This window comes from Apteryx mantelli, chromosome Z, assembly GCF_036417845.1.
Source record: "Apteryx mantelli isolate bAptMan1 chromosome Z, bAptMan1.hap1, whole genome shotgun sequence".
Lineage (NCBI taxonomy): Eukaryota > Metazoa > Chordata > Aves > Apterygiformes > Apterygidae > Apteryx > Apteryx mantelli.
This window is the reverse complement of record NC_090020.1, coordinates 76,906,882-76,919,218: the sequence shown is the minus strand read 5'-3', so window position 1 is coordinate 76,919,218 and position 12,337 is coordinate 76,906,882. Positions and strand designations below refer to the sequence as shown.

At 56.2% G+C, this 12,337-nt stretch overlaps 1 protein-coding gene across 3 annotated transcripts in view; it reads left to right on the top strand.

The window, feature by feature from the left end:
- Positions 1 to 1,226: 1,226 nt before the first annotated feature.
- The window catches only part of CNTFR (ciliary neurotrophic factor receptor), a 237,938-nt gene continuing 226,827 nt past the window's right edge, over positions 1,227 to 12,337 (top strand). For 2 of the 3 annotated variants that reach the window (XM_067316142.1, XM_067316141.1), the window contains exon 1: positions 1,227 to 1,350. The gene's annotated coding sequence lies outside the window, so the exon portion shown is untranslated. The remainder of the gene's footprint in view (positions 1,351 to 12,337) is intronic. The other variant, XM_067316146.1, reaches the window with a different exon arrangement.

Here is a 12,337-nt window from a genome sequence, read left to right as displayed (position 1 = left end):
TCTGCCTTCTCACATGTGTTCCTGGCATGCCTAAACAGCACACGCCTGCACCTGCCCGGCCAGGCCTGCCTGTCCCAGCCTTTTGCACACCAAATCCTGACGCCCGGGTCCTGTCCCTGCCTGGCACATTTAATCCTGGGCTCCCGAATCATGCCACGGCACAGCTGGAGCAGCCGCCCTCGCCTGGCAACCCAGGTGTCCCTGGCGCACGGCTGTCCCCAGGACCTCTGCCTTGTCCGGGGACTTTGTGCACGGCACATTTGTCCTCCTCGCCTCACACTGCTGCTGCAGGCTGCCGCGGCTGGGCTCTGGGTGCTGCCTTTGCCTTGCAGGACCCCACGGGAGGCAGGGCACCCCCTGCCCTGCACCCACACCAAACCCAGGGGACAAATCCCTGGGTGAGCCCGGCACCTCGGGGCAGCACCCGTGTGGCCTTTCACTGGCATCCTGGCAGGCGTCTTTTTGGCTGTCCTGGGCACCGCGCCACGGCGAGAGTGGGGCAGAGGGGGGGAGCAGGGGACTGTGGCCACCCCCAGGGCAGGAGCAAGAGCCAGCGGCCAAAGCCCTCCGAGCCGCACCAAGGCTGACGTTTCGCACCCGGCTCCCCCACGGTCGGGACGGAGCAGTAAATGCACGGGACACCCCTGCGCGTTCAGCAGCTCGCCAGCTGCGTCCGCAAGGGCAGAGGAAAGGGCTTTGCAGGGCGCGCGCTCCGGCGGGGGCTGCTCCCACAGCGGAGCGCGGCAGCCGGCGGCGGGGTGCAGCATCCCGTGGGCGCGCAGCGGGCGGGCAGGCTGCGAAGGGGGGGCAGGCTGCGAAGGGGGGGCAGGATGCGAAGGGGGGGCTCGCTCCACTGCCGGCGCGGGGGGCCGCCGGCAGGTTGCACTGGAGGCGAGCAGGGTGCGCGCGTGTGCGTGTGTGCAGCTTGCGCAGCGGGTCGTGCAAGGGAGCGGGGGGAGCGTGGCCGGCCCCGCCTCGGGCACCCGCGGGGGCTGCCTGCGCGTGCGGGGGGGTGTCCCCGCGGGGCGGGGGCGGCGCGCGTGGGGCAGGCACGCGCGGGGCGGGGGCCGCAGCAGGGGCCGGGGCGCGGCGCCGGCCGCGTGGGGCGGCCGCGGCCGCGCGTGGGGGCGGGGGCGCGCGCGGCGCGGCGCCGCCGGGAGCGCTTGTGCAGCGCGGTGCCGGGGGGTGCGGGGCTGAGCTCATCGCTGGCTCCCCGGCGCTCCTTACCAGTGGCTTCTGCGGTCACATGGGTTATGTGCTGGAGTTTAAAAGAGCTTATAGCCCCCGAGCCGGTGCAGAAGCAGCCGGTGGTTGCATGGGGGTAGCGCCGGGAGCAGCGAGGAGGGCGCCGTGAGTACGCGGCGGGCGGCCGGGGTGCCCCCACGGCCGGAGGGGAGGGGAGGGGAGGGGAGGGGGGGGTGCGGCGATTTGCGCGGCTCGGCTTTGCCCCCCTCTCCCTGCGCGGCGCGGGGCTCGGGGGCGGCGAGCCCCGGTGCCCGACGCGGAAGCTGCGCTGCGCCGCGGAGGGATGAGCGGCAGCGGAAATGCCTGCTGCCCTCCGCGGCTCGGCCCCGCGCTGCCCCCGCTCCCTGCCCCGCCGCCCGCCTTGCCCCGGCGCGCCCACGCGTGTCCGCGCCCGGCCGTGGGGCGCCGGGTCCCCTCCCTCCCCCGGCCCGCCGTGGCCACGGGCTCGGGCAGGCCCGCGAGGAAACAATTTGGGCAACTTTGTTTCCTGCTCGTGTGTGTGTGTGTGTGTGTGTGTGTGTGTGTGTGTGTGTGTGTGTCCCTCCGTGTGCCCGGCCGGGCGCGCCCGCGGGGGAAGGATGGGGCGCAAAGTTTGCGTGGCCCCGGGAGGTTCGCCCCTGCCCCCCCCCCCCGGGGCGGTTTCCCCCGGCGCCCCGAGGGGAGAAGGGCCGCGGGGAGCCCGCGGTGGGGTCCCCCCCGGGCCGGGAAGGCATCGCAGCCCCGCGAGCGGCGTCAGGTTGAAGGCTGCGGAGGGATGATCCCTCTGCTCTGCCTGCTGCATCGCATTAGCGGGGCTGGAGCCGAGGTTGCAGGGTGGCTCTTTGTAAACTGTAGATTTCCTGGGCGGGAGAGCAGACTTCTTTCTTTTCTCGATTTCTCTGAAGGCACAACCTGCCCTTTTCTCTGCTGTGGCAGCACCCACTGGGGCTTTTTTAATTCTGGTGGGGGGTTTTTTGTTCGTTCGTTTGTTTGTTTGTTACGGGGCGAGGCTTTTTAAGAAAATCGTCTGCTTGGTGCTTCTGTGGAACTGTGCTCCCCGGGTTAGGCAGTTCATCCCAATGAATGTGTGAGTGTGCAGGAGGGCTGCTTTCCAGAATTGCATAATATACACCGTTCCCTCTACTGCACAAATTCCCTGACATTTCCAGATCTTGGTGACTTCCCCCACTGCAATCTTAAAACTGGATTGGGAATGTAACCAGGGTGTGAGCTAATTCTTGCTGCCTTCGCTGGGGACAGAACCTGGGCTCCATGTTTCGGCTTCCCCTGGCTCCTCCAGCCGTTGTTTCTAGATCCGTTAAACTTTTTTGGTATAAAGGTTGGCACTTCTTTCTCATAGAAAGCCGATGCACAATTTTTCCCTTTCTTCCCCACCCTATGCTTACAGACACATGTGTAGGATCTGTAGCACAGGTTGCAGAAAGTGGGAATGCAGGCAAAGCTATTTGATTTGTTTCTTGTCTCTTTGTGCGTGGGGGGGCTTTCCTGGAGTGTTTTCTTTGGGAAGGTCCTGGAGCTCCTTCTCTCAGATTGCTTTTTGCTCAAGAACTTACTGCCTCCTACTAGGATTTTGCTTATTTAACTCTGACTGTGCCGACTCTGTGTGCATGCATGTTGTTTCCCTTTGCGGGCAGCAGGACCCGCACACACCACCGGCAGTCCTGCTGGGTGTGTGTGTGTCATGAGAAGTGGCCGGTCTCACTGCCTTGCTGCAAAAGCGTGCAAAAATGTGGGAGCAAGTCATTCCCGCTCTCCGCTCCTCAGCGAGGCATTGGAGCTGTGAGGGGATGGCTGGAAACATGCAAGGGATGCTCATGTCCGACGGGCAGCGATGCCTCCCTGCGTGCAGGTGCTGGGGAGCAGTTAGCTGGGGAGGGCAGGCTTCCCGGAGACGAGCCGGGCTGTGCAAATGTGAGCACTGCGCCCGTGAGACTTCTTTGCAACAACCCTTTAGGATAACTAACTCATCGGAGCTGGCTGTCGGAACAGGCCAAGGCACAATCTGTTGATTGTGCATTATTTTTTGGTCGAACTTACTCTGGGAGGGCCTGATCCTGCCAAGGTGCTGAGCCCCCGCCACTAAAGGTGCTCAGCGCCTCCTGGACTGGCAAAGGAAGGAGCCGCAAAGCTCGCAATGCACATTCACGTATAAATAACAGTTCAGCCAGGGCTCAGCCTTTCAGAGGTCTGGCCAGCTCCCTGAAGCTGGCGGCAGGAGTTTTGCGGGTGCGAGCCCAGGCTCCGGGGGACTCTGGATAACTCCCCGGCAAGCGGGAGGAATGCATCCCGCTCGCCTCCGCCGTGAGGCTGGGGCTGGATGCACGGCCGCGGAGCCCATCTCTCGGCTCTGCTGTTTATTATTGCTGCCGCTGCCATTACGCCTGACAAATGGGAGTTGCTGAGTAATGTGCTGTTTGTGTGTAAATATCCGAGTGCTCGCGGCTGAGCTCACTCCTCCGGCTTTGCGGGAAGCCGGCTCAGCACCTTTCCCCTGTGGAAACCTGGGAGAGCAAACGCGTCCTGCTACAGGGACCTTCCCACCGCTCCCGGCAGCTCGATCCTCCGCTCGCCGCCGCTCTCCTGCAAGCGTGAAGCCTCCGAGCTCAGGGGTTAACGCGGAGGCCCTGCTGCTTTCCTGAGTGCAAGTCGGGGATGGGAAAGGGGTGTGTGTGCGTGTGCATGGTGTGTGTGCGTGTATACAGCTTCTGGGCACCTAGGCAGGGCTGTTCCCAAGGGTGCTAGCTCTAGGTGGGCAGAGTTTTGGGGAGTTGGTGCTTTTTGCTAGAGAGATTAGATCTTGGACAAGTAGGAGAGGAGGTTTTGTTTTGTTTTTTCCTGTGTGTGTACCTACTCAGCCCAGAGTTCCCCTTAATTTCATCCAACTGCTGTTCAAGATGCTAAATTATTCCTTCCCCTATCGTTTTCACCTCACTTGCGGATTAGCATCCAACTCCTTCTGTCGGTACGTGTTCAGCCCAGCTAGACTGATCGCAGCTCTTTTAATCTTCCCTTGTAAATCAATCCCTTCTGCCACCTGATCATTTCTGTCGCTCGTTTTCCTGAAATCCCTCCAATTTGTCCATTTTGTGCTGGTGACGTATGCCTGGCCCTAAACATGATGTATACCAAGCACGGCAGCGTGAGGGAAGGACACCTCCTCCCCTCCCACCCCGCTGGGGCTTGTGATGCTTTGTCAGCACTGAACTGAGTTACTTCCCCATTATTCTAAGCTATAGTCCCTGCTCGGTGTTGCAGAAGAAAGCAGCATACTCAGGTCAGTGCCCTGGGGAGAATTCCTCCAAATTTTGGTGATGAGTTGCTGAGGTTTATTTGTGCGCTGCTAGCACATGCTGGATGGGGCCCGGTGTGCTGGGTGCTGTACGCGGGGGTAGTAAGTTGTGCCTCCCCCTCTCTCCCAAGAGCTAATAGCTGAAGTAGGTGAGATGAGTGAAATAAGAGAGAAGGCAAGCTGTGTCATGCCCGTTGTATAGATGGGGAAACTGAGGCCCGGGAGTCTTGATTTGTGCCACAGCCTGAATGCACACTTTCTGCACACTTGTCCAGCACGCGCCTCTTGCCTAGGTGCTCTATGTGCAGGGGTCACCTGGGTGCTTCAGTCCCACTGACACCCATTAGCATTGCAGCCAGTACGTGCCTTTTCCCAGGAGATGTTGGATATTGTTACTTGGCCAGAACAGGCTGGCATGCAGGGATGCTGGGTCCTGGGCTGTTGCATGCATTGCTTTTCATGCAACGGCAAGAGCTTAATGCCACAGGTGCTGGCTTCACACCAGCCATGAAATGGGGACTTCATGCAGAGTTACTGGTGTTTTGCACTCATGCGCTTTGAAGTTTTGTCATGCCAAACCATAAGCTCCTAGCGCCGAGCTTTTCTATTAGCTGGAAAGGCCATGCCCTTCCAGGGACCATCTATTTTTAGGAGGAGCTATATTCTGGACAGTGTCCACTGCAGATGCTCCCTGCCTCCTCCTCTTGGCCCCTCTCCAGGAACGCCACTTGGGTGATCTGCTGGTGGGGAAGACTTTGCCGAAGCTCTTCAGGAGTGTGATGAAGGCTGTGCTGTGCCAGGCACCCAGGTACCTGCAAAGCTTTCATTGCACGGGGGTGTGCCGGAGGGACAGCAGCCAGCGCATGCTGCTGCCAGGCTGGGCTTCTCTTCATCCAAAAGGCATATCCATAGGAAATGACATTTAGTTGTGTTCCCAGGACCAGCAGGACACGATGTGTTTTCCCACCGCTGGCTTTACCTCACGGGCTAGGTAAGGGCCCTGCTTGGTCCAGCTGCATGCAACCAGGGCAGTTCATGGAAGTGTTTCTGCAGATGGTCCTGGTCCAGGTCCTGGTCCTGGTCCAATTCGCCGGGATGACACTAGGGGGCACGAGATCTGCTAGAATCCCCGTTGCTGGGGATGGGGAAGGGAGGAGGATGCAAAGCCGCTCTTGACCGACCAAGCCCCTGTAAGATCCCTCCGCACGTTTTTCAGGAATCCAAGTGTTAAACCCGTGCGCAGGCCGCAGGCTGATGTGGGTAACTTGTCCTTCGCCTCCCTCCGCGCCGCTCCTGCCGCGAGCGGGGGACGCGTCGCGCCGGGCGGCTGCTGCGCAGGATCTGCGCGTTCGCGCCGCGGCCGTGGGAGCCGCCGGCAGCGGGGCTGGGAGCGCTCAGCGGGAAACCCGCCCGAAGCCGGGAGGAGAGGGACGGAGCCGGAGCCCCAGGGAGTCCCTGGGGAATTGGGGATATCCAGGAACACCTAGCGTGGCTTTAATTGCCCACCAGAGGCGTTGTCCAGAGCAGGGATTAGATTAGGTCTGGGGTTAGCATTCAAGATGAAGCATGTTAAGGTTTCATTTTCTGCTGGATGTTAAATTCGGACGTGATGTCTCTCCTCAGGGTCATGTTTTCCTGAAGTAGCAAAAACTTTTGAGTCTGATCTATCAAGAATATGGTGTGTGTGTGTATGGATGGAGATATCTATCTATTTGTGTATAATATATATGTCCATGCATATATGTGGGCAGGGTGCATAAGAATGTATCTTTTTAAGATGTGTTTATGCATGTCTGCATAAATTCAGCTGTAATAATGTCTTCTGTCCTTAAAATCTATTTTACCAGCTGTGAATGCATGCATGTATATTAAAATACTGTATACTGGAATCTCTCTCTTGTTATAGCAAACCTTGCAAAAAGCAAATAAAGAGACATTGTTCTCATAGCAGGCTTGGGAGGATTTAATATTTATTTTCTCTGAATTTTGATTGTTAATATTTGTTCAGCATGTTTGCAGGCATTCCCCCCCCCCCCCACAGTTGATTCTTTACTTAAATTTTGGCACTAGTGGGAAACAGGATACCTTCAGTTTATTCATTGCTTCTTGACAACAGAAGCCAAGCTTCTGGTCTAAAATGTTGATGCTTGATAATGTTCTGACGTATTAACCTCTAAATGGTTAGTTTTTTAAAAGCCTTCTGCTGCCAGACACCAAGCCCCTTTGCTGGAGCGCTGTTTCTGTCACAAGCCCCCAGGCAATGCTTTTAGTAGGACACTGACGCACTGCAAACACTCCAGTTCTCCCAGAAAAGTGTTTGCTGACTGCTGTTGAAAGTATCACTACGGCGACTAGAAAGGAGAGATGGGAGAAGGCAGACGCGTAGGTTCGTTCGCTCCGTTTGTCTGCCAGAGGCGTGTGTCCAGCTTGGTGCGTGTCTGCACATAATCAGGGTCACTTCCCCAGATGTTTTGTAAGACTCTTGCAGAGCCCAAGGAGGGAGAGTGCTTAGGACGGGGGGTTTATTTATTTTGAAATGCCTTGCGAAGTGGAAGGAGGTCTGGAAGGAAGCGCTGAGACTACTTTTAAGCCAACTTGGGACAGCATCCGAAGACGCTGATGTGGTTTGAAGAGGAGATGGTGTCTTGTCTGAAGGTGCTTCCTAATCAGATGATATGAAGTTGGGATCCTAATTAGCCGTAACACCCTAGAGATGTCTTGAAGTCCTCTTGTGGCAGTGATGCTCTGGTGGTGCCACTCGCAGCTCTGAGCTGTTTGGGAGTGGCGTTGTGCACTGCCTGGGCTGCTGCTCTCCGTTTCAGAGATGGCTCTAGTGTTGGAGTGGAGCAAGCAGCGGTCGTTCAGGTGACTTGCGATATCCTCTGGGGCTGCTGCCAGCTTTGAATCACGTTCATAAAGCTGCAGAAATAAAGGAAGGTGCAGCAGATGTCAGAATTAATACTAGTGCCTGTTATGTGGGAAATTTCCTTTCTCCTTTCCCTGTGGATATTGCTTTTGGTTGCTCCCTGCTTGGGAGAGGGAGGAGGAGGAGGAGGGAGGCCAGAGAGGTTGGCGATGAAATGATACTGTAATGCGGTCGCGGCTGCAGAATTGGCAGCAGCTGGTGGAGGAATCGTGACCTCTGAGTGTTGCGTTACAGAGGGAACGTGGGAGCCACATAAATCTGACTAGCACGGACCTGGCTGTGTTTAAATAGTCTGCAGCCCCTCCTGTGCGAGGGGAGCCGGCAGGGGGAAGCGCCACAAGAAACGCCAGGTGAGCTGGAGAGGCTGGAGGGCAGACTTTGTCCCAGCGCTGGAAGCGGCACCAGGCCAGGACCGCCGCTGGCCTGGTGGTTTGAAGCAAACCCAGGATGAGGCATGACTCTCGACGTGAGTCATCTAGCGCATCCTCTGCCCCATCAGGGCTGAGGTCGTAACCACTGTCGGAGCCCTCTCAATGGCCAGGAGGGCTTGAACTGAGCACCCAAGGGCCACTCGAGGGAGATGCACAGCTCTGGGAGTAGCAATGGACCGCTCAGATGTGTGGCAACACTGTAGAGGATGGAGCTGCTGTTATTCCTGCTTATTTTGCTGGGAAGGAAAGGTGCTCCTCGGGGCGAGGCAGGCTCAGCCCCTTGTTTCATCGGTGCTGTGAGCAGCCTCGTTCTGCGATGGCACTGCCAACCAGCTTTGCATTTGCAGGTAGGATCACAGGCCCCCGAAAGCAAACGCATAAGCAGGCACAATCCCCGGGCTAGCTATCACGAAGGGATGTGCCTGCTTTTAATTATGTGGGTGTTAAGTCAGTGAATGCATTGTGTTCACCAAGTTGCAGCCTGGTATTTTCTTCCTTCTTGTGGTCTCTGGTGGCCTTCCCAATCTCTGGAGAACAGATAAGAATGACTTGGGGATGGGGTGTAACAGCTTGCAGGATGCTGCTGTGGCGAGACAGCCCTGCTATCCCTCCTCTGTGCCTGCGCTGTGGCTTCCCAGTGCAGCAGGGGTGGCCTTGCATTTCGGGGAGATCCTGGGGCCATGCTGTAGATACAGGTGGGGAGGAAGAGAGGGTAGCTGCTTTTTGGCGCCTCCGTCTTTGCTCCATGAATAGCCTCTTTCCGGGTGACCGGCGAGGCCTTTTATTGCAAAGTGCTGCGTGCTGCAAATTCCCAGCCGCAGAGCTCCAGATTAGCCAGGCTGATCCCCAAATCCCATGCAGGCATGGGGACGATTGCACGTTGCGTTTGATCATCTGAGAGAGGCATGAAGTTCCTGTTTCTGGTGGGGGGGGGGGAGGTTTGCAAGCTGAGCAAGGAGGCAGGAGAGCTCTGCCACCGCCACTGCCTGGGGGAGATTGTTCATTCATGACACAAAACCTGTCTGCGTGGAATAGGGGTATCTCTACACCACAGTCATTTTGTCCGTGGCCTAAAAATAATGCTGGTAATAATGAGGACACATCCTCTCCTGCGGTCAGGACGCGGCTCTCGGATGCAAAGGGCAGACAGCCTGTTCCAGACTTTGCCAACGAGTGATTTAGCCTCCTTTGTGCATCACTTCCCTTGCCTCTGAATTGAGGGCTTAAAAAATAAATACATTAAAAGGAGGGAGAGAGAACAAAATGCAGCTGCTGCTCTGAGACTTGATCAAAAAAGCTCTGTCCGGTCCTCTGGGGCTCTCACTTAGAAACAAGCGCTGGAAATAAGTGTTATGGGAAAAAGTACCTGCAAATAACTATTAGTATGGGGAAGATGGTTTTGCTCTTGGAGGTGCCTGAACAAAAGATGTTTTGGAGTGTTTGCTCCCAAAAGGGTGGGTTTTTGGCACTCTCTGGAAATGAGGCCCCACAAAGGGGTCTCGGCTCGCTCGGTTTTGAAACCTGCGCCCATGCCGTTCTCTTTCCCCGTCACACTGCAATCATGTATGGGTCGGAAGCTGTTTTATTCGGGGACTCTGGAGGCGGGGGGAGACAAGTTGCGCTGTCAGGGGTTGATAATTTTTTTTCAAGGACCGGTTTCCTCCTGTAGCATGCCCCCAACACATGCAGTGCGGCGGATTCTCCACACGTGTTGCACAGACGCGCTTCTGTGCTTGCTTAGCTGTGCCTGCCTGCCTACCTATTTGCAGCTGAAGGATCTGAAGCTGCTCTTTGTTGGGATTCGTAAAGCCTCTCTCTCTGGATGGAGTTGTCTGTGCTTTTATTGGCCTGGTTCTGGGAACAATAGCGGCTTTTCTGTCTCCCGCAGGCGTGATTTGTGCGAGGGCTCTGGAGCAGGGGCCAGCTCTTGCTGCTGGTGTGTTTCCAGTCCTAACGTTATTAGTTTGACAGGCCCATTGGGCATGTTGGTCAATCTAGTTTTTATTTCATGCGTGAGACCAACTGTTGTGGCAGGGCACCGAGCATTGTCTAACGCTGAAATCAATGGAGGAGTGATCACGTTACCTGGGCGATAATTTTTTTGGCTTTGCCACAGATGTGCTGTGACACCTGGCAGCAACGTCTTCCCCTCTCCTTGTGATTTGGGCCACCCTGCCCTTTCAATGGGGGCATTTCTGCATGTCCCAACTCTTAGAGCGTGTGGGTCCTCTTTTGGCTGCAGTTCCAATTATTTTGCCTGGAGAACACACGGTTTGGGTTCTGGGAAGCCTAAGCATTGCAGGACACCCCAGGCATGCACCTGGGGATTTCCAGTGACAGCATCCATCCCTTAGAAGTCCAAGAAGCTGCTGTCGACAAAAAGACCATTTCCCATCTGCACATCCAGCCTGCTGGGCTCCAGCTCAGTGCTTGGTGCCCTCTCCCAGCAATGACAAGACACGCCAAGTCCTTAGGGCTTGTTTAGACAGGGCAAGGGCTGGGAGGGGGCTCACAGATGCACTCTGCACACTGTCTTTTTTTTCTTCTATATATAGACACATCTGTTGCCTCTCACCCCTCTTTGCTTTGAATCAGTGACTTCAGGTTCACTCTAGCTTGCTCCTCTGTGAAGAATAAGTTCTCCAACAGCCAGGGTAGATACCTGATTTTAAGGGCATGCAATATCTGTCCTTCCTAGTTTTGGCACGTCTTTACCTGCAGCCGGGCCAGCAATGCTGTTTTTTCCAGGTAGGGGGTGCCTGTGCACAGGGGAGAGCCAGTCTTGCACTGACGGGTTTGCTGCCTCACTGGGGGAGGCAAAGGTGGGGAGGTCCCCTGGCGAGGTCCCCATGGCTGCTTGCCATAGCATGTTACCATGGTCAGCCTTCAGCCTTGTCATGGCCTGGGGGTGCAGGGAAGCATCATGACTTTTAAAGAGGGGGAACTGTGACCTGGAGTGGCTTTGGGATTTCCTTGAGGTGCCAGAGCTGAGCTGGTGGCAGAAAACCAGCTTTCCTGAGTTGTTGACAGCTCATGCCAACTGCAGGACACACAGTAAATACCCTGCATAGACCAAAGCGGGGCATCTGGCTCTCTGCACAACCCTATATGCTTATCTGTCTGTCTCTCTTTAGTCCTTCTGGTAACTGAACCCCTGAAATGACATTTGAAAGCTTTACATTTATTCGCTCTTGCCAGTTCCAGATCAAATTTGCTGAGTTGTCAAGACGAAGATGCTTTTTTCCTAAGTGCTGGCCCTGCACTAGCTCACCCTGCTCCATGCCTGCCTTGGAGGAATCCAGCTGGGTTCCTCCTGTCTCCGCTGCCACTAGCAATAAAGCATGGGGGCTGAAGAGCAGCCCTGCTAGTGGTTGTGTGAGGGGAAACAGATTTCGGCTTCCTCTTGTCCTGTTGCTTGGGCCGTGCTGGGATCAGCTGGCAGTAGCTGCTCACTTGTGTGCAAAAGCAGCAGACGGAAACAGGGCTCACGCTGGAAAGAGGTGCTGAGACTGAGAGGGCAGTGTCAGGGACTCTCGCATGCGATCCCTTCCTACCCCTTAGGCCCAGTCACACTAGTGGCTGACCTGGGTCTCAGTGAGCAGTGTGCATGCAGTGAGCTGGGGGGTTCTCAGCACAGGTCCCAGCAGGCTGGGTGTCTGCTTCAAGATAACCAGGACAAGTGACGCTAATCAGTGGCTTGCCTGGCAGCTTTCAGCAAGGAAGGCGAGTACTTGTCCATGCATGGCGACTAAATTGCTCTCTTGTCCCTGGAGGCTGTCACTCCAAAGCCTTGCTGTGCTATGTTGGCAGGTAGCAGCACCAGAGGATGCCTCTATTGCTGCTGTCTGCCCTGGGGACAAGTGCAGATGCATGTCTCCATCTGGAAGTCAGGTTGTGGAGAAAAGATACCTCCCCAGAACATACATTTGCAAACTCCAGTGTGTTGTAGTCCCTCTCGGGCAGTCACGCTGCTGCTGTCTCTGTGTGAGCCATGAAGCAGAGGGGGAGTGATGATACTGCATCCTCTGTGGAGCGATAGGTGCACAGAGCTAGGGGTGGCTGTAGACACCGAAGCTAGAGCACTCTCTTGGTCCTGGGGCTGGCAGCCAGGTTTGGGTTTGGTCTCCAGTGTGCTTTTGAGGGCTTTGTGCAGTATGGTTTCAAATCCACCCCTTCTTCCTTGCCCAGACCCATCTCACCATGGTAAAGTCTAACCTGAGACAACAGTATTTTACATTTGCCAGGCTCTTGCCTCCCTCTTTGTGACTGTGCATAGTATCTTCTATGTATTTTGGGAGCCCTCTCAGGTGTCACTTACCCACAACAGCAGCATTTTGCAGGCCAGGTGGCTGTTAAGAGGATATTGCACAATATTGCTCAGCAGAGCAGTGCTGGGTTAACCCAGCTGATGGTCCTGGGCTCGGGGGTACTTTTCGCAGCACCCAA